This window comes from Oenanthe melanoleuca, chromosome 4 (assembly GCF_029582105.1).
Source record: "Oenanthe melanoleuca isolate GR-GAL-2019-014 chromosome 4, OMel1.0, whole genome shotgun sequence".
Taxonomy (NCBI): domain Eukaryota; kingdom Metazoa; phylum Chordata; class Aves; order Passeriformes; family Muscicapidae; genus Oenanthe; species Oenanthe melanoleuca.
In genome coordinates this window covers 2,380,024-2,401,723 of record NC_079337.1, presented here as the reverse complement: position 1 = coordinate 2,401,723, position 21,700 = coordinate 2,380,024, and the positions used below count along the sequence as shown (strand labels likewise).

The following is a 21,700-nucleotide window of genomic DNA, read 5'->3' as shown; positions in this document are numbered from 1 at the left end:
CAACAAAAGTATAATCCATTATATGGTTTAAAGTTATTTCATAAATTCCATTTTTTCAGGTATAATCAGGACAAGATTACTGAAGTTTAACTTGTGACTGAAGTAGCAGAACTGATTAACACTGTTACTATGAATTTCCATGAGGGGAGAGCAGGGTCCTGAAATGTCATGCCAGTGTAGCCTGAAAAATACTTTTTTATAATTCCTTGTAAACATCAGTGTCTGAGTAAAAGTCAAGTATTTAATCACCTGAAATCAGCCCAGGCCATGACATTTGTTGTCATTTCCTAGATTTGCTTCAAAAGATCACTTTTGAGCATTACTTGGCAAAGGTGTATTTATTCCTGATTAATGCAGCTTGCTTCTGCTAGTTAAGCTGAGCCAGCATGGAACAGCAGGAGAAAGTCAAGGCCTTACTCTGAGTGTAGGAATGGTTCTACATCAGCAGTGTGCAGGGCACAGTTTGGAAATGGACATCATTGGTGTCAGAATATCTGTATGGATTTCCCAAAATCCAAAGCAAGAGACTTTAGATAACCAAGCTGCATTTGTGGTTTGTAAAATGGCTGGAATGGAGGGAATGCCCTGTGGAGAGGAAGGATAGCCCTGTGGGAAGATGAAGAGTACCAAGCTGGGACTGCTGTCAGACTTTGAATGAAGAAATTGCAGATTGCTTAAAAGGAGCATTTTGGGACAGTGTAGTGTATGCCATTAAAGAAATGCTTCATATATCATAATCTAATTTTCCTCTAAAGAAATACAACCTTCAAAACTCTGAATATTGGCAAAACTTGAAGTGCATAACTAGTGATGTCTTACATTTGGGCAACATACTGGTGTCTTTCTCTCACAGCATACTTTTTTACAGTAAGCATACTTTTTTACAGTAATTGGTTCCAGTTTTATTTTGATTTTCATCAGCAGATTCCATTACATTTTGCCACTCTGAATGGAGGGAATATAGTTAGCGCTGATAAAAAGCATACTGGGTTGGTGTTGTTTATCTTTACCAAATTGTTTAGTCTCCCAAGTGACCCCTAAGCAATTTCTTAGCAGACCCATTTCTAAGGAACCTAAATAATTGATCTCTTATTACTATGTGGCTGTGGAGAATTTAAAAAAAATCCACAAAGAAGGATTTGAAAAAATACAGAGGGAGCACATAGCTCTGGCCTTCAGCCCAGGTGACTTCAGCATCTTTTGTCTTTAAATGCGATGTCTTTGAGGTTTTTACTGCTGCTAATATTTTTTTTCTCTTCTCTTTGCAAGGAAAAAGGCTGCATGATTAATTCTGCTTTCAACACTGGATGTGAAAGTTTGCCTAGAAAGCCCCTGTGTGGAATGGCAGCAGAGAAGAGCAAGAAGTGCCTGCTTTTTGTGAGGAGGAACACACTGTGCTGCTTGCCCTGCCACAGCCACAGAGCTCTCACCAGCAGTCATTCAACTCCTTAGCCTATGAGTGTGCCAAGATCCAGAGTTATCCCAGGTAATGAGCGAGTTGAGAGGAAGTGGTACCCTTTGTGGTTCCTGTCTTTCTTTCCCATCATTTTCTTACCCTACAGCCTGACTGAACTTGTGGGATGCTTATATTGAAATCAGAGGAAAATTCTCAGCAGGCTGAGATCCCACTGACACCTGTTTCTCTCTTGTCCATGCCAGAGGCCTGCACGAGGACCTGTACTAGGAGACAGTCCTTGAAATCCAGGTGGAGTCATGTCTTTCCTGTGTTAGCTGTGGTTGTTCCTCAGAGGCTATAGGAAACATTTCCTATAGCATAATCCTGAATTCATGAGCATGCAATAACCATTCTCACTGTCCTGTCTGCTTACTCAGAAGCCTTCTGAAATACACAGTGTCTTCCCAAAAGCACGGGTTTCAGGTTGCCATTTCTTATCCTTGTCTTCAATTCCCATTTCATTGCTCAAACCCAGGAAATTCCGTTTGACTAGAAGGTAGCTGTTTCTTGAAGTAACATGAAGAAAAGCATACAGTTCTTAGTTCAGAAAAATATGAAAAATCCCTTGCTTCCCACTGTAAATCTCTTGCAGTAATTAATAGGTGAGTTAGAGGTATAAATGCCTTCTTTCTAGTTTGATTTTTGGTCTGGCTACAGATTTCAGCTTGATGTTATTTTTATCCACAAGACAAAGAGTGCTTTGGCACCTGGTGTTTTCCTCTCATGATTGTACATCTGTATTCCAACCTTGAATATTTTTTTAGAAGCTGAACAGATTGGCTCCTTAGAGTCTAATCATTTTATGGCACTTTCTCGTTCCCAAGTAGGAGCTGAAATTTTTTTTGCACACGTTCTCCAGATTTTCAGTAGACTGTAGAAAATGTGGACATCAAAAGTAAATAAATTATTCAATTATTAGTGTCCTTCAAATGATGTACAGCAATATTACCTCCTGAGGAGAAAGCCCTGTGGGCTGCATTGAGCCTAGAGCATCCCCTGCTGCTCTGGGCTTGGGATGGCACTCCCAGGCAGGGAACTGCTGTGGAGTTTGTTCTGTGTGAGGCAATCTTTTATTCCTTAGGTGTTGTTTACTCTTAGAAAGAAAAAAAACCCCAAACACTCAAGTTTGAAAATATCCCATAAACAGGGTTTAATGTTTTCTCACAGCATTTCCATTCTCTGTCTCAACCCCTAAAGCCATTTTATAAAAGCCGCCTGTGCAAAGCAGAAGGGGAAAATGTAGAAAAGAAAAAGGATACAGAATAAACTTTCTCATTATATTTTATATCCCATAATGTGCTCACAGCAGCCATGTCTGTATGTCTAATTCAGGAAAAATACACCAGTCTTTCTCTGAGGATTATAGTTTCAAAAATCACTTTTACCTATTTCCTGATTCCAGAGGGTAGGCTCTATTTAATTCCCCCTAATTGAAATTAGAGATATTATGTTTATTCAGATATAGCCCTCAGGGTCTCATGCAAAGCAGGAATGTTTCAGTGGTTGCATTTCCCAACAGAACTCGTTGAAGATCTTAGAGGTGAGTAATCAGTGCCATAAAATAGCTGCTCCATTTTTATAGTTATGGGCAAATCTTTGTTCTGGTTTTCCTGGCTCCAAGTGCAATGTGCTGGTCTGTCACTGCTGAATGAGGAAATTCACTCAATCTCTCTTCTAATTCCAGAATTATTCAGTCTGTAATTGCCTACTGATACTATTTCCCCAAAGATCATTTATTTTATACTGTGTTTTTTCACCAAGCACTTTCAGAACATGTAAACAGAAGTAGAGTTGCAGTACAAGGGAGTCAGTACTGCTGGAAACATTAACAGCTTTGATAATGAAAGCAGAGCAGGTCTGAGAGTTTATAGTTCCTGCTGTGCATGGGTCCAGGTGAGAGATACACTGGCATAAAGGAGCATTTGGGGAATTACTGAGGTAGGTGTGACAGCAGTAAGCCAAGATTGTTCATTACGGGGAGGGTAGATGGAAGGAAGGCCAGTTCGGGTGTAAAGTTATCAATGCTTTTCTTGTATTCCCAGTGGAAATGCCATATCAGGGACTCTATTCTGTATTGTCTCCCAAGACAGAAGACTTCCCAAAGTATCAAAGTGTGTGCTGAGATTTATCCTGCAACACTGTAACCTTAGTTTACCTTAAAGAAACAATGGAAAACAAGCCTTTTATTGTCCACTGCATTTACTCACCATGCCATCTTTAGCATCTCCCACCCATTATCACCACCTTGGGTTTCTCCTGATTCACCCAGCCCTCAAATCTGTCAGCCTTCCCTGGGATTGTACCAGTCTTTGTTGTTGTGTTCCCTTGCAGTTTGGATTTCTTTTCCTTGGAAGCAGCAGTGCTGTTCCCAGCAGTGCAGGCTGTGTGCTGGCCCTGTGAGTGTGTCAGTTTTTAAGCGATGCGGATGTTTCCTGACCCGTAATACGCAATAAACAGGTTACCCTCTGGATGGAAGATTAAATCCATGCTTTTGTTAGCAAGTTGAAGCACAGGCTTTAGCTAAATTAACCCAAATGCCTTTGCCTGGCCATCTGTTTCCAACGGAAATGAATCTTGAGCTTTAATTATAAATCTCTTATAAATATTATTTTTCTTTTCTATCCCAATCTGCCCTTTTGGAGATTGGTTGAGCTCTCCTTGTGTCGTCTGAAAGGTGGGTGGGATCACCAGCGTGGCTCATGGTGTGATTCATTTTTTCTATTAGCCTTCCTGTTAATGACTTTAAATCTATTTATGCTCTTGCTGCAAGTTGAAGCAAAAATCTGTGTTACCAAACCATGTTCATAAATTTGCTACTGATACGTGTTATGAAGCAGTCTAAGTACAAACATGTTAAACCTTATGGAAAATCTGCCCCAACCTGGCTGAATTGTTCCAATGTTTAATTACCCAGATTGTTAGAACTGTACACCCTCTTTCTAATTGTTTTTCTAATTCTAATTTCCTGGTCTAGCCCTCATATCATCTTATAATTCTTTATGTTCCCCATGAAGGTGTGCTTAGATTGAAACCAAACAGAAAAAACTCCTAGTCCAGGTGCTGCTCTCCAACAAAACATTACTCATCTAAGTAAGGATTTGTCATTAAAATGCTGTTTAGTTTATTATTTTTTTCCAAAGAAAGGGTGAAGTAATTCTCTTTAAGTTAAATGGGCGACAGGGAGGGGAACGCAGAGCACTCTGCACTGGGGTGTCAGAGGAGTCCTTGGTGGGATCCCCTCTGGAGCTCATCCCTTTTTCCTGGCAGGTAAAGGGGAGGTATTCACATCTCATGCAGTGCAGGGCAGCAACTCCTTATTGTGACCAAAAAAGAAAAGCAAAGCTCACTGAGTTACGCATGCTGGCACCTTTTCCAGCCCTGCTGGGGAACTTGGCCCTTGCTAGTCGGCACAAAGACCTTGAGCAAGAGAGGAACCTTTTCCTGCCAAGCTTTCCTCCCCAGCAGAGGCCGACTTGCAGCAGCACAGCATGGAGATGAGTCAGTGCAGGATGGACGTGGGTAAACTCTGTTAGCCCACCTCTGCAGAGACAGCTGCATTTATTGCTTCACCCCAGAACCACTGAGCTGGGAGGGTGTTCAACAGCCAGCACTGAAATCCTGGGATATGTGCTGGTCTTCTGCTCCACCTCTTACCCCTGCCACGTTCAGTTCCCATCCCTCCTGCGCAGCTCTTGGTGCTTGCCATCAGTTAGGCTTGTTCTCTTCCTTCCAAAAGGATTTCTAGTTTAGAAGGGTGCCAGCTTGCCTTTTGATCTTCTTGAAGGTGCATTCTCTCCAGAATGACCAGAGTAACTTCTATCAAAACAGGCTTTATTCAGACATTCTCATAGCTGTGGCTTTGTTTGAGTCACCATCACTGGAGGGGTTTAAAAGCTGTGTAGATGTGGCAGGAGGGGACACAGTTAGTGGTGACCTTTCTGCCACTGTTAAATCAGCCCACGGGTTTTCTTCCTGTATGATTTTGCTCTGCTGAGTGCTTGTACAGAAAATGTATCTACACTAAGTACTTAAGTTCAGTGAGTGAAAATGATTCAGTCTGATCTGTTCTCATTCCTGCCCAAGCTGTGTTCTTCCCTGAGAAATACAATATTTATTTTCATATTCCTCACAAATACTGTGGCAGTGACTTCTTCCTTCAGCATTCCTCATAGAGAAGTTTAGCAGCAGCTCCTGTGAAGAAAAGGCATCTGAGAAGCATGAGATAAAAGGTGAGATTGTATCTAGTACCAGTTCCAGCTCTCTGCACCTCTGAGAGAATAATAATCAGTCCTTGGAATAAGGGAAGATGCTCCAAGGATTGTTCAGCTGGACCTCTAAGTTTCTGGGCTGTGAAATGTAGAATAAAATAGAAGCAGAAGATAGAAGATAATGACAGAGTTCCCCTCAAATGAAGGCTCTGGCTTTACATACTCAGCCTCTGGGAAAAGATATAGACAGAACTGGTTTATAAACAGGAAAAATGCCGGTTCTTCATCCAGTTTTGAATAAAGAACTCCAAATAACAGAAGCATTTGTGTGGATTTTTATGTGAGCAGATGACTTTAATGTATTCTCAATCACTGTCTATGTGTATATTTAGAACAAAAACAGATATTTAGGCAACAACAGATAATCCAAGACACTTGTAACTGTTATGACGCAATGTTAGCAAAGTTACTCTCACAGTAACACAAATAGTTGCATTAAGTCTCCTGACTTCTGGACTTTGGGCACCTCTGCTTTTCCATCCATAAATCCTCCTGAATCAGTGACCTCTGGGTGTTGATGGCTCATGTTAGGCTCTCTCTACATACCAGCCTTGGGAAATGAAGCCTGGAATATTTGTGCTGTGGCTGGGGATGCGAGAAGTATGCTCAGGCTCGTTAAATCTGCAGGACTTGGAAGCTGTGCCTGTGGTGACACCACAGACAATGTTCCACATGAAACCCAAGCACTGGAACTCCTTGGCACAAGGCACATGCGAGCGCTCAGGAGCAGTTCCAGAGCCGACTCCAACATGTCTCCTTGTTTTTCAGCTGCTGACCAAGAGGTGCTTTGTACAAAAAAAAAGTCAGACATGAAACAGATGTCCTCGGGGAAGCTGGGGATGGAAATAGCTCTCATGTGAGGCATCACACACACATGGACTGGAGGCTGCTTTGGGAATTTCTCCAGAGACCAACGACCTTTCCTGCAGGTTGTGGGGAGCTGTCAGATGTGGAGTTCTTATAGAGGATAACATCCATACATGTCTTCATTTCCCCAGGCTAAGAGAGGACAGTGCTTTTTCAAAACATGGATAAGCCAGCTATGCTACTGTATCACTTCAGTTGTTTCCAGCTATAGGCAGAGATCCAGACACATTCTGGATCAGTAAGATGAATCCTGGATTCCAAAAGAAGGAACCTTTTCCTTTAAGCCTGCTCTTTTCTTCAGTCTAACACAACTAACCTGAAATACTCTTATTTCTTTTAAACTCTGCTTCTCAATTGCTTTTGAATTGCTTTCATCTAAAGTGCGAAATTCCAAGTCACTGCAAAAAAGCTGTCTGAGGAATATTCTTGGCAGTACTGCTAGCAGAGAGTACAGGAAACCTCACAAGAGTTGGTTCCAGCAGCACTGCCATCCACGTTTCACAGCTGCAGGGACATTCAGAGCAAATCCAAACACTGCCTTTCCCTTCAGCAGAGCCACAGTTACCCAGGACACGTCCCTGGAAATGTCCAGTGCCAGGTTGGATGGGGATTGGAGCAACCTGGTCCAGTGGAAGGTGTCCCTGCCCATGGCAGGGGGTGGATTGGATGGTCTGTAAGGTCTCTTCTGAGCCAAACTGTTCTGTGGGCCTGTGAAAACACTTGCAGGCAGCCCCTTGAGCTGCTTGGTGTATTGGCCTCATCTGTGCATGGAGCACATTTTCTGTTACTGGTGCAAGTTCTTGAGTATCACCTTATCTAAAATGTCCTTGAGATGGAAGACGTCCTCAGCACCTCATTTTGGCCATATAGTAAACCTGAGGAAATACCCTAGATATTTAATATTTAAGATATTTTCATATTCTAAGGGTATTTCAGGAATAGGAGATACCATTTTATTGCAATAAATTACTTTAAAACAGAAAATAGTAATCATGTAAAAGGAATGTAGACTCAACAAATACTTGAATGCACTAAATAATCCTCTTTAAAAATTTTCCTGATTGTCCTGACCTTTTCTTTTTGTCACTTAGCTGATCTGCATGTTATGAGATACCAGTTGAATTGGGTGCACAAACAATTAAACCCAGCTCCCAAGCCTTTCAGAATGACTGAAGTAAAAGCAGATGACAGTTGAGAGATAGCTATGCAGTAGTATTCACTGTTCAGGAAATAATACATAGCAAGCTATAGAGAGCTCTGGGGAAAACACTAGGAAGAGGGAGTATACATTTTTTTCCAGTTATTATATTATCTTCCAAAAAAACAAATTGCACACATACTATGTAGTAAGTAAACGTAGCACATGGTTAAAAAAAAAAAAAGTCCTGTAAAAATGTCAGCATTCAAAGAAAATTATTTCTTGTACCCTAATGCACACACATACACGCATGACCAAGAGCCAGCTTTTGTGGTAAATAGTAGCTTTCTTTACAGGTTTTTATTTAGTAAGTTTGAAATCTCTGAATTATGCCATATTGCTCAACTTACAAAAAATCCCTTTTGGTCTCCTAATCCACCTGCTTTGGCAACCCACCCTGGCTGCAGAGGGCTGAGAGCTTGCTTCTCATGCAGGAATCACAACTTGGGTCTTATTTATTCACTTATTTCTCACACATCCTACCCTCTTGCTAATGCTTTTTTCACGGCTGCACATTTTTTAGAGACTTCAGTTAAGTTCCTTGTCAAGTATTAGTGAAGTATGAAAATCACTAAAGTGATTAGACAGAGATATAATTTACTCAACATATTCAAGATAAAAGAGACCAAATAACCTTTTTTGCTCCCAGAATGGATTTAACATCACAAAGAAGGAACATATGGTTTCATCTTTTGCTAAGGTATTACTTTTATTCTTTTTCCTTTGCCTTTTTTTTTTGGATGTAAAATAAATAATCCATGCAGAAAATGGAAAGTAACGGTGTAAGGACTGAAAACTCTAAATCAAGCAATGGGTCATGGAAGCAGAACTATGTGGAGGTGAAGGGCACCCTCAGGACTTATTTACATGTATCTAGATAATTTACTTTAGTTTTAAGAGACTGCTTGAGTCCAATTACAGTCACTTTGCATTGATGTAACTGTCACACTTGATTTGTGTACACAGTGATTGTACAAAATCACACACAGGTGAAATGTGGCCTGACAGCTCCCTTGTAACTCCAGGAAAGGTTTGCTCTGTACCATTTATTTTGCTGTGACTTGGAAACTGATAGGAAGGTGCAGGTGGGATGGGTACCTGTGGGCACTCTGTATGTCCTGTTAGTGATGCTGCTTGCTGGCTCTGACTTCCCACTCCAGGGCTGAACCAGAGGCTTGGCAGTGTGTGAGCAAGGAGAATCCAGGTACAATGTGAAAGCAGCACCTTAATGCAGCAAAAGCCCCAAGCAGCTCCTCAGGATTTGGTGGTGTGGAGTGCAATAGCCAAGGCAAGGAGTTGGAACAGGCAAAAGTTGCCCCCCATTCTCCTCCACCACATATGGTAAGTGTGTTCTAGTATTGTTTTCATATATTGCATATAATAAAGTGTGGTTTTGCTGGGAAGGTGTGGGAGTTGTTAGTTGGGAGTGGTGATGTTTTTCAACCGTTGCTCATTCTTAGTAGGAGAAATGCTTGGAAAAATTTGGCCCATCCCAGTGAAACCCTGAGAAATTTCCAGGCAGGTAAGATGTGGAGGCACTAACTGGGTTGTAAACTCTGATTCTGCTTTACCAAAACGTTATGAGATTTCTGTTCAGTGTCTACATGTGTTCAAAATGTAGTTTTACGTCTTTGAAAGATTCCATTCCTCTTCCCTCCACCAGAACCTTAGCACTCCCCAGGAGCAGGCTCTTCCTGCTGGCTTGGAAAGCCATTTTACCTACTGCAAACACGAGCAGCCTTTGGAATAAACAGAGCTCCCAACGAGATCTGCAGGCCTTGGAGCAGGTAGAGCCTGGTGCAGGGTGACACAGTCACCCACCCGCTCACACACAGGCTGCACAGATGCACACTCACCTACAAAACCCCCCAGATCTCCATTAGTGCTCAGAAACAATCAGCACAGACCAGTAAAACTACAGCGTGTTTTCAGAGCTTGGCAGAAATTGCTGTAAGGACTCTCAGCATGCAATAATATTTTCCCCTTGGAGTTTGGAGAGTAAGAGTTAAGAGAGCTCAAATCCTGTATTATTCTGGGCAGCTGTAAAGGAAAGTATTTTGTATTGCTGGAATTGCTTGAGCGTGTACTTTAAATTGAAAGTGCTCACCAAACTGAAGTGGTCTAAATTGAAACTACCATCGTTGGTCACAAGCTTTAATACTTCCACTAGTTTGATCAAGGAGAGGGGAAATTAATACTAAAAAATAAAAATATAACACATATGCACTCAGTTTGCTATCTTTGCACTCTTTTAACAAAGTGATTGTTGTGCATTTTATCTATAGAAAGGGAATCAAGCCCTTGTTTAATACCTGCAGTGTTCCAAATACTGCTACTGCAACAATTTCTTATCAAATGTCAGTGGAACAGCTTTCAAGTTGATGTGAACTGTCAGGGGTTCTTAGGCTTTCTGGTTTTCATTGTATTGGTGACTAAGTTGTTAAAGCCTAAAGCTAAAGGCAATTTCTTCAGCCACAGAGACAACATTCAAAAATATTTATAGTCAAGAATAATGCAAAAAGAGAGAGAATGAATATACAAGTGGTGGCTTAGATGCTTTTATTGCTTTGGTTTCTCCATTTCAGCAGCTGGTATGGCTGTTAGAGTCCTTTTATATTAAAAAGAAAGGAGAGAAGGAAGAGCAGGATATCTGGGGGGGAAAATAATAAAAGAGAAAACAAAATTGTAGCTTTTGGGACAGTAATTATTTTTCCCAAGTGCAGCAATTCAAATAGGTCATAAGTGGGTCAAATAAAAATGACTGTAAAGAACTTGATCAGATACAATGTGTGTTTGTTCTGTATCTATGGGCTAATCTCACTGCCTGTTCCAGGGAAGTGCCCCAGATGCCGTGGTTATTCCGAGTGACAGCTGTCCTGTGGTGGGGGTTCCCTGGAATGGCTGCATGTGATCACATAACCAAGCTGCTGGCCTGCTGTTCCCAGCTCCCCCTTGCTCCTTGTGCCTTTTCCTTTAGCTCAGAGCTTTCCTCTCCAGCCAACAGAGCCCTGTGTTATATAAGGAACACCAGTTATCTTTATCTACCCAGTCTGCCTCCAGTAGAGAGAAAATGGTAATGCTTCATGTTTCTTTCATGCCCCATCATAAATCTGTCACTTTGAAAAATAAAAAGACAGAGTTAAATTAATTACTCTCATATTGATTCCACTTGGCCAGATTCATTAGGCAATCCTATCCCTGCATAAACCCCCAAATACTGCTCTGGGTAAAACCTGGCAGAGAAATGCATTGGACTCATTTATATTTCATTGTTTTAAGTGGTTTCCTCTGTAAATATTTCATAGATGATGTATATATTGAGGTGAATAGCAAAGCAGAAAACTTCAGAAAACCTTGACTACAAACTTTCAGGGTTTCTGATAGGGTAACCTTTCTTAATCAGAAAAGAACTAACATTTCTCTCCTAGCACAAGCTGCTTGGATTTTTATAAATGGTGAGTAATTACCTAAATACCAACACCTATACAAATACTTTATGTGCAATAATTTACTAATTAATGCAGTTTGCCATTAACAAACTGCATTAATTAGTAAATGGTTGTTCACAAGACTGTACCGGCGGCTCACCTGCACACAAGTCTTATTATTCACATCAACATCTGTTATTTAAACCAAAATTGAACTTCCATGTCAGGATGTAGCACAGGAGAGATACGCTTTCATTTCTTCCATGCTTCTAATACTCGACAGCAAAAGCATTAATTTGCTATTTATTTAATATTATTACTGTTCCTTTACATTCCAGCTGGTTCAGAGAGAGCATTGTGCTCCAAATTTGCAATTTGTGTAGAGGATGGAGATGGCTTAATGTAAGTAAAGCCATAGTAGCTCAGAGAGGAGTGACCCAGGAAGAGTCTCGTGTGGTAATTGATAGCAAAACTAAACATTAGATTTGTAATTGTGCAGGGGCCATCAAAATTCATTGTATTTGGGAGAAAACTGTTGAAAAGCTTAATCTCTTCAGGGGAGGATTTGTGGAAGCGCAATATCCTTCAGGGAACCATGCAAATCTGCCTTGCAATGGCCTGTTTCCTGAGGTTTCCTCAGGGATCACAGAGAATTTATAGGGAGGCTGTATTTTTTTGTAGTCACGCTGCCTTTACCAGCTGCACAAATTCTTCCTTGAATGACTACATTCCACAAAAGCAATTACAGAAAATGCTGGGATTCTTATTTTCAGTGCCTTTAGTTGTTCTGCAGAGACAGCTTCTCTCTGAGAAGTACCCAGAGCATGCACATTGTGTCAGGGATCCTTTGCACTGAGGGTATTTGGAGACTGCTGCTGCATTTGCATGCACATTATATGCAACTGAACAGGAGCAATGTTTGTAATTGCAAAAGAAATATTAAAAAGACTTGTCGTGCCTGTGTTGTGTGGGACTGGATACCCAAGGCCACATAGACCAGAGATTTAATTCCTGCTCTTATCTCTTCTTGTGTTGCTGCCTGGGAATTCATTACCTTTATCAATACAGAAAAATAAGCTCTTTTCTTTTAAAGCAACAGCACAGTAAAAGAAAGCAAATCGTGACCTCATTTTTTGGTAGCAGTGGTGAGATGAACTGCAGCTCTGACCTATTTCTCCAGAGTTACAATTATCTGCAGTAATGGTACCATTTTGCTTCTTAAATCCTGGATTATTGTAATTTGAGATTTAGAGGAGTTACTCTCTCTCTGGTTACAGACCTTGGTCCTTCAGGGGCAAGCCAGCATGAGGGATGAATGAATACACTGGGAGCAAAGAAAAGGCAGGGGACCAAGCTAGAAGGAATAAGTAATTTTCATTTTAACATTACAGATATATATATAATTTAAGAAGTTGCCTATGTTATCAATATAATTTTATTTCCATGTACATATAAAATACATGCTTATTTTAATATTTTTAATATATATATGAAAAAAATTACTTCCCTATCTGTACGTGTCCCCACATGGAATGTTTTAAACCAGGGTCAGGTGGTGAGGGATCTGGGTTTTGTTCACTTGTCTGGCAAACTCCACTTTGCTGAGACATGATCATCCTCTCTGTGCACCATGGGAGTGATAAATACAAAAGACTTGAAGAAATCAAGTTGTTAGATATTCAGAACCAAACCCCTTGACGATCGAAGTTGACACAGCTGCCTTTAAATCAATTTAATACTTACTTAAATCAGTGGAAGGAAAGTGAATTTCATTGTGTGAGGATCTGGTATTTATTATCTGATTTAATTTTTTATTTATTAGCAGTGTATACAGCCTTCAAGAACAGACTTCTTCTTCCCCTGAGTTTTGTATTCATCTGTATCACCAAAATGAACAGAAAGTATGTTCATATGTTTTCCTCAAGCCAAATTTCCATGGTAAATTTTCAGCCTTCAGAATATACCATTGATGCAGTGGGTTCTTGCCCATGGTTATGTTTGGTCAAAGCTGGACTCAATGGTCTTGAAGGTCTTTTCCAGCCCAGTGATTCCACGATTCCATGTTTTTTTTCACTACTCAGGGTGCTGTGAGCAGCATTTGCAGCAACATTGTGTTGGAAACAAACACAGAAATTGTGAGTCAGGTTCTTATCCAGCACAGGACCAGCTCTTAAACCTGAGTTTTCAGCAAAAAAAGCCCCAACAAACCAAACCAACAAAACCAGCTCCTTTCTCTTTACTTACTCACTGCTTTCTACCGCATCTTCAGCTTTGCCAGTAAACACTGACAAAGACATAACACCACAGCTCTTCCACAGGTATGTGCCAAAGGCTAGAATTCCCCATTGTCACCAAGAACAGTGCACAGACCGTTCAGGCCATGCATTTCATAGCAGTTAATTCAATCCTGCTAGTTTTTCCTGCCTTAATCAAACAGGAAATCATTCCCTTTCTGGTCACAGATCCACTCTCTAGAAGGTGATCACATAAAATGGTGTTCAGGGTCGGCTTTTCCTCCAGAGCCTTTCATGTGTCAGGGACATGCCACAAACAACACCCACAGAATAGAAGGATTTTAAAGAGCTCTGCCGTGCCTGCAGGAGGCTGAGGTCGAGCAAGGATGAGTAAACTACAACTGCAACTGCTTTTTGTGAGGGGCCTCGTTTGTGTTTGGATTCCTGTGCAAAGTCATTAAGTTTTGCTAGGGGGGAATGGTGCTGGCTGAAGTTTTGAGGAAGAATTCATGGCTCTGTCCCTGCCATCTTCAGAGAGGGATGCAGGGAGAGCACAAGGGGTTGGTGGAAAGCAGGACACACCTGGGCTGAGGCAGCTGACAGAGATGAAAAATGGCCACTGTTGTTTAAATTACTCTTAACAAATTTAAAATCTTTCCCATCCAGGTAGCGAAGAAGGGATTGACATTGACACTAATGAGAAGGAGGTACTGCCATGGTTTGCCCAAAAATGAGACGGAATGTTTTCTCCTGAGGGATTTGCATTGGAAACAGGCAAAAGGTGGGTGCCTTGAAGTCACAAGAGATTTTGCTGTAAAAATGAGAACACACACTAAAATCTCCAGCACTAACTCTAAGAGTAAATCAAACATTTTCTGCATTCCCTAAACACAACAACTCAGCAAATGCATCGGAAAAGGCAGATGAGTAATCGAGCCAGTCTTGGTTCACAGCTGTCCAGGGAATTTCAGGTACTCTTGGAATCTTGTGGCTCCTGACATGGCAGTAATGTGCATTTCTTAGATAGGACTTTCTTTAGAATTTTCTTCTTCCTTTTGTCTACATAGAATTTTTTTTTTTTTTTGGTGATAAAAAGGTATGTACATTAAGACACCTTCCACTATATGATCAGATTGTTATGGGTGTTATCATTATTAATTACTTTAATTCCCCTTAAAATATGTAGCTAGTTTCAAGGTCAAGAAAATTAATAAATGCCCAATAAGCAACAATTTCCCATATATATTGAAATAAAATTCCTAAGAAGATCAAAAGAGATTTTGTTAAAGATTGAAAATTGTGAAGTTGATTATAAAGATTTCACAATGGACAAGAATCACCAGCCATGCAATAATCTAAAACAGACAAATGTATGTGTCCTTTAGTATAGCTGTAGTATAAGTACTAGTTGCCTTTTACATGATTCAGTGTTTAATATTAAAGTTTCAAGACTTCACATCAAATCCTGGATTATGAAGAGTATCCAATAGGCATTTTTCAGCTGTTTATGTCCACTTTGCTACAATTGTAATAACAGCAATTTGTTCTAAGAAAAACATAAATACATTTGTTACAATGTTGTACCTTGTTTGGGGTTTTAATTGATATTAAAACTCAGAGATTGTGTTGTGACATCACTACATCTTAAAAACAAAACCAGATTTAGTTGATCAATTTTTAGTCAGATTTGAAAGTAAGAAATTTTGATCAAAATAGAAGGTATCAAATGCTGATTAAACCCAAATATGTTCAGAATCTGTGTCCAGCTCTGCCCTCTCCTCTCTTTTTCCATGCTACCTCAAATGTTAGTCTAGGAAGGACTGGAGATAAAATTTCTCTTCACCATCTGTTATCTGACATTTGGAAGAAGTCCTTGTTTGACTAGTAATGAGAGGATTAGGAGAAGTTGGGCTATAAATCATTACCCTCAAATTTACAAATCTGGTACATTTTTAAAGGCAAAACAGATAATGCCCTCTGTGGAAAGGGCCACATCCACCACGAAACAGCACAGAGTGCTTATCCAAGCACTCAAATATCAAACAGATGGAGGAACCTTTCAAGGGAACATACATAGGGGAAAAAATTGCTGAGGAGTACAAGGTAAGAGGAGCTCAACAAGGCCACAGCAACTGTTAATGACCCAGGGATTATCTGTTCCAAAACTACATGGAAGACACAACTAGGAAGAAAAGGGTTCTCCTAACACAAACATCCAATGAGGAAATAACATATAGCAACATGGGATTATCCCCTTAAAGATGAAATTGGAAAGGACTTCCCATCCTAATTACATCAACTTTATAAGGTCAAGTTTAGACAAAATATCCCAAAGCTGACTTGACAACTTCAGAGGAAGGAGAAAATCAAAAACAGACCCAGATGTTCCATGTCACGGGCGACTTCATATTAATGAGTCACACACATGAGTTATATAAGCAAAGGACAGAGAAAGGACCACGGGAAGGTCACCCAAGAGCTCCCTGTTGTGCTGGGCACTGGGAAAACACGGAGCACATGGAGAGCTCTGAGTCAAAGCTGGGGAAGTGCAGAGTGCTGGGTCCAAGAGGGTGTCCCTGGGAAGGAGTCTTGGCATCCAGTGGGAGGGCAGTGAGAAAGAAGAGAAGTCTGGGACCACAGCAGAGCTCTGATGAGGAAGGGCTGTAGGAATGGCAAAGCAAGGCAGAAGGGAATAGCTGGTCAGCCAGGGCTGGAGACAGTTTGCTGGGAGGCTTCCCCCGGGGATGTGTGATGATGAGGAAGGAAAGTGCTAGCTGAGGCCTACCTGGTGGGAATGTTGTGTTAATCCAGTGCTGGTTTAGGGATTTGTGGTGCTGTGGTACATCAGAAGGTGATGGATAGGCAGATGAAGAGATAAGTACTCTTTTCTGGGGCAGAAATAGAGGAGGTAGATCTCAGTGACTGCAGCAGATTGTGCTTTCAGCAAATGTGAACAGCCTTTGGGTAAGAAAGCTGTGAATAATTTCTGTGTCTGTTTCTGCATGCTGTGTCAGTTGCTCATAGGAGATGATTAACATGCCTCAACACTGTCACATCTGAAGGTTATGCTGTGAAGGTCCCCTCCAAAGCCCCACTTCCCACACACCTAAGGCACTGGAATTTCTCTGTGTGTAGGAGTGCAGCAGGCACCCTAGCCATAGGAGGTGACTATGTCCTTTTGTTACTGTACATGAGATACCCTCTGTACCCCATGGGAGTGAAAATGAGAGGTGGTTCCTCTCCAGACATCCAAAGGGAACATTCTGCCTCAGCTGTGGCTCACCTCTTTCCATTTTCTTATGGATTTTATTTTCTTGCCCACTGGAGAAAAGGAATAGGTAAGAAAAGCCTAATTGAAGCAAGATTAATACAGTTCCACTGAGAATAAGGGAAAGATCTATTCTCTCCCTCCCTTCTACTTGTCTTGCTGTAGACTCTGCCTTGCCTAACATATGTACCTTTATTCATTTACTTCCTGCTGGTCACCTGGGAGAAGCCTTTCTCATGGAATTTATTGCCTTGGCTGCCTTGTTTCTGTCCATGCTCATAGTAAGATGTAGTGAATGCTCATGTATTTGTCTTATTCTCAGATGTGAGTGAAAGGGATTTATCTATGCTGAAAAATATGCAGTTTTGGCTTGGTACCGCCAGGAGTTACCGTAAAGAAAACGCTGAAACTGGAGCCTCTGAGCTGGCAAGAAATGTGAAGCTTTGAAAGAGTGGGACCCAGAGGAGCTGCTGAAATATAGCATCAGATTCCCAAGGAATGGGCAGCCTTGGGATTCTGCTCCGTGCTTTTCTTTCTCTGAACCCACTCTCACCTTGGGCTGACAAAGTTAGCAAGTGAAGGAGGAAGGAAACGCTTGTTTTAAATGCCTGTTTGATGAAAGGCTGTGAGAGGAGAGCATAGAAGTACAATTTAATTTATGTGTAATTGACTCAGGCAAGAGGAAGGAGCCTGGGCCAAGCCCTGCATGCCGTGTGTTCTTGCTAAACTTGTGCTTGAGACTGGCAGACCAGAAAGCCCTTTACAGCTCTTTCTTGAAGGAACATATTTTTGAAGGTCACCCTGTGGCATCACTGTAATATTTTATCCAGAAAAGAAGCATCTTTACCCAATTGTCAGACTCTCAAACCTATCATTGTCATCAATAAGCTCAAAACAGGCCCTGGGCTGCTTTTACTGAAATTGTCTATACTTTTCTATATTCAAAATGTCATTTTCATTTTTACTTTTCAGTAGAGGAAGGCAGCTGTCCTTTGCTTTTTCATGTACTACCTGCCCTTGACATTTTAAAACTTCTCATCTTGCCAAACACAAAACTCCTGAAACCAAGCTTTTGAGGTGGTGAGAGTGATGCACCTGGTCCTGCTTCCCAAGCTGCTCCAAAGCTGCCAGGGACAGCATGGGGACCAAAGGTACATTGGAAAAGCTCTCAGCTCTGCTTACCAAATGAATCTTTTCATGCCTTGTGCTCCCCCTTCTTTAAAGTGCAAGTTTTCACTTATAGTCCCTGCTATCACCTTTTCCTTCCTCTCTTAGCCCATGCCTGGGAGTGAAGGGAATGCTGTTAAACAGAGCAAGGAAATGAAAACAGCAATATTTCTCTTGCTGTACTACAGCTTTTATTTCCTTCAAAGCCAGGCTGCTTTTTAACCTGCAATTCTCTTTTTTTCGTCCGAGCTTGTGGTTTTGGGGGCATCTACTCAGAGTGTTTTTATTAAGTTCTCAATTGTCACTTCCTTCAGTTTAATTCTATTTTCTCTCACACCTCATGTTCCTTAAAATTGGTTTTGGCTTGTGGAACTGTCTCTTAAACACCAACTAAAATATACTGTTATTTAGTGCTGGAAATGGCTTCTTGTGTTTGGGGACTCTTCTGCAATTTGTAGAAATCCTGAGGCTGTTTCAGCAATGGAGGCCTGAGGCTGCCATCAAACTATGGGTGGTTACTTCTTCCTCCTCTTAGTACTCAAAGATCTTCTTGTTGAAGAAACTGAGGGTCAATTCCTCTTTGTGTTTGAGTTGTAGGGCTTTGCTCAAGACAGGGAGTGTCCAGTTTGTTGGCATCATGATTACCTGTGTTTTTTATATTTAGTGATATTACATCCCTTTTACTCATTTGCTTCTGCAAGCAGTGATTTGCCATTTCATTTATAAAGAACAAAACCAACCAAACCAACCCCCAAATGCCACCAGAGGCCAGTGCTGGTAGCTCAAATGGATACAGGCTAACCAAGAAAAAATTGCAAATGTTTTTATTCATCCACTGCAATAGACTTAAATTACATCTTTCTTTTTGTTAAGCAGCTCCTTGACATTTCTCTTGCCATCTTGACTCCTGCTAAGTGATTTTTGTCTCCTCTTTCCTGTTTTTACTTTTCTATTCTATGTCAGTTCCAAGGGTCTTCTTACCAGTGTACCCTTGGCTCACCACAACATGAGAACTATCCAAGATGCCTTAAAACTTTTTACACCACCACTTACAGATTTCCTCTTCTCCTGTGGGACAGTGAGGATTTCTATTAGGATCCTGAAACCAAGCCAGGGAGCAGACTGGGTTTGTGCATCTCTTCACTGCCTTCAAAACTCCCATTAGTCAGTTGATAAATGCAGTAAACTAATTTTCTACCATTTATTTGTTTCCCTGTATGAGCACACTGATCACATTTAATACCTTTTTGGGGAAAGGAAATGAGATGATAATTTCAGAGTTATTTCTGAACGATGATGTTCATTTTAAACAAGAAGGCTCTGTTGCTGCAAGGAACTAACAATTGTTTTCACTTCATGAATAGTCAGTAGTATTTGAAAATGATTTCTACTGATCCATCTCCAAATGAAGAAGTGGCATTTCTCCTCTCAATCTGAGATCAATGCAGAGAATTTATCTTAAATCTTCCTTGAACCATCCAACCTCCCAGACTAATAGTTGCAATCAGGCAGTGGGCAGGTCAGAGTTACCAGCCCTGGGGGGGGGGTTGTGGTGACTGTGAGTAAGCAATTTCACAGCAATTTTACTGCAAGACAGGTCACTGAGAGACATTTTAACCTCAGCAATTATTTTTCACAATACTAATGACATCATGAAAGGAGCCAGAAATGAATTCCTTTGGCCAATTAAAAGCTGAGATTGCTCTTGACCCTGATATTTATGGGGTGCCAGCCGTCAGGAAAGGTTCTGTGGGTCTCCAGAGAAACCCTGCCAAAACTTCAGAGAAGTTCTGAAATAGCAATAATCCATGATTTCATTGTGCCTGGCTAATTGTTTTTCCTGAAGGAAAAGCTCATGTTTGGCAGGTTCCTTTGTAACAAGAAGATAGCAAAGGTTGTAAATCCCTGGACAGCTATTACTGCACAATCAGATCTGGTAACTCACATATATCTCCCCTGGAAACACAGTAATGCACTGCTAAAGTCAGGGAAAAATGGGATTTGGGGCCTTTATGAGCTGCACACAGAATCTTGAGACTGTTCTTAAGAAATTATTAGTTAGGAAATAGAGCAGAATGCTATAGATCAGTATGATATATATAACTGCATGTGTGTGCAATGTGTATACAGTGGAGTGGTCTGCAAGTTAGCTAATGCAAAATACACTATGTAGAATGCATTTTTTTTTTAACACAAAGGGACAGAAACACAGCTGGTCCCCAGAGAAACAAATTATTTTTATCACTGTTTACAAATGAACACAGGTAAGAGGAAAAATGTTGATGAATCAAAAAGCTGGTATACTCTACTCAACTAATGTTCCAACCCAAACTTTCTCTTCTTTCCTGAAGAGGGAAGGAGTCTTTTGGATAAAATCCCAGTTAAATCTTGGCTGTCTCTAGTTGGGTGTCTGAGCATCTAGTTTCCTTGTCACTTGGAAACAACTGTTTAGAGATGGGCTTGACTTTGTCTTACTCAGATGATGGTTAAATGGGACTTGTGGTGCCAGAATTTATCACAGTAGATATACTATTTTTTTTCTTTCTATTTTAAGCAGGCATCAAGAAGGGCTGATGAGATATCCCCCAAATAATAATTATAGTCAGATTTAGACATGTAATTTTAAGTAATGCATAGATTTTGGCTCTACCATATTTAAAGAAGAGAAAATCCAATCTGAAAAGCTGCCAGGGGGTGGAACAGCCTGATCTGAACAGCCCTGAAGAGCCATTCAAGGATGACAGGGAAAAGAAAAACCTGTCTTCTGATCAGAGCCTGAAACCAATGACTGAGAGAGGATGCAGCTGCACTCTGAACACAGAAATGGTATTAACAGCATTTGGGGACAAGCTTAATGGAAATTAAAGGATAACACTGGAGCTGAACAAATGGCTCCAAGCTGAAAATGGGTATGTGTGGGCTGGCTATAAAGCAAAGTTTTCTAACTGATAATGTTGTATTGGCTTGGAGTAGAATTTTAATCTGATCAGCAGAGGAAGGCGAGAGGGGAAGCTGCCCGTACTATAGATGGCAGATATGGCCCAGAAACATCCTTCTGGTCCTCTCTGTTCAATCCCTGTATGCCTACAGCAAAGACAAGGTCTGTGGGCAGGCTGACCTGCAGAGGCATCAAGTAAAAATACAGGAAAGAAAACCAAGTAGCTCGTAAATTCCTTGCTGAGATTTTCTATTGCCTCAAATGTTGTCATTCACATTGCAATTTCATAGCTTCAGCTCTTTCTATTCCTACCAATCTGTTTAAGAAGAAGTGTACTAGCAAATACTCAGTTAGGCACATGTATTTGTAAATTAATTAAAGATGGGATAGTGAGCAAAGACATTTTCTCTGATACAGGATCTCCTGTGGGAGTCCCTTCATTCCCTATTGCTATTTTCCTAAATGACCTCTTCAGTTTTATTGATATCCAGGTAGCTGCCAAGCTCTCAGGTAACCTCTCCTGAAGGCCTGGCCTGGAAAGCCAGCAATTAATGGTAGGCAGGACTGAGCCCAGGCTCCCCTAATCCAGCAGCTTCTTGGGGTGCACTCATTCCGTGCTGGCAGCATTGAACACTGTCAAGGCTGTCACAGGCAGGGGTTCAGTAGGTGCCTGTGTCCCTGCAAACACCAGCCCACTGCTCTGCCTGCATTCCTCTGAGCTGGGCCTGCACCCCAGGCACGCTGGAAATACCTCTGGGAAGAGCAGCTGCTCGTGTCTCAGGAGCAGCAGAAGATAAACATTCATTACTTGAGCAGTTTGCCTCCTGTTCAATCATTATGCAAATGGGGAGGTACTTCTACCTTGAATCTCCCTGG

At 41.1% G+C, this 21,700-nt stretch overlaps 1 long non-coding RNA gene across 7 annotated transcripts in view; it reads left to right on the top strand.

The window, feature by feature from the left end:
- Nucleotides 1–21,700, top strand: part of LOC130252872 (uncharacterized) — a 33,817-nt gene that overhangs the window by 2,043 nt on the left and 10,074 nt on the right. For 2 of the 7 annotated variants that reach the window (XR_008840456.1, XR_008840453.1), the window contains exons 2-4: nt 1,270–9,130; nt 9,253–9,311; nt 14,118–14,232. This is a non-coding gene — a long non-coding RNA (uncharacterized LOC130252872). The other 5 variants (XR_008840459.1, XR_008840457.1, XR_008840455.1 and 2 more) reach the window with 5 other exon arrangements.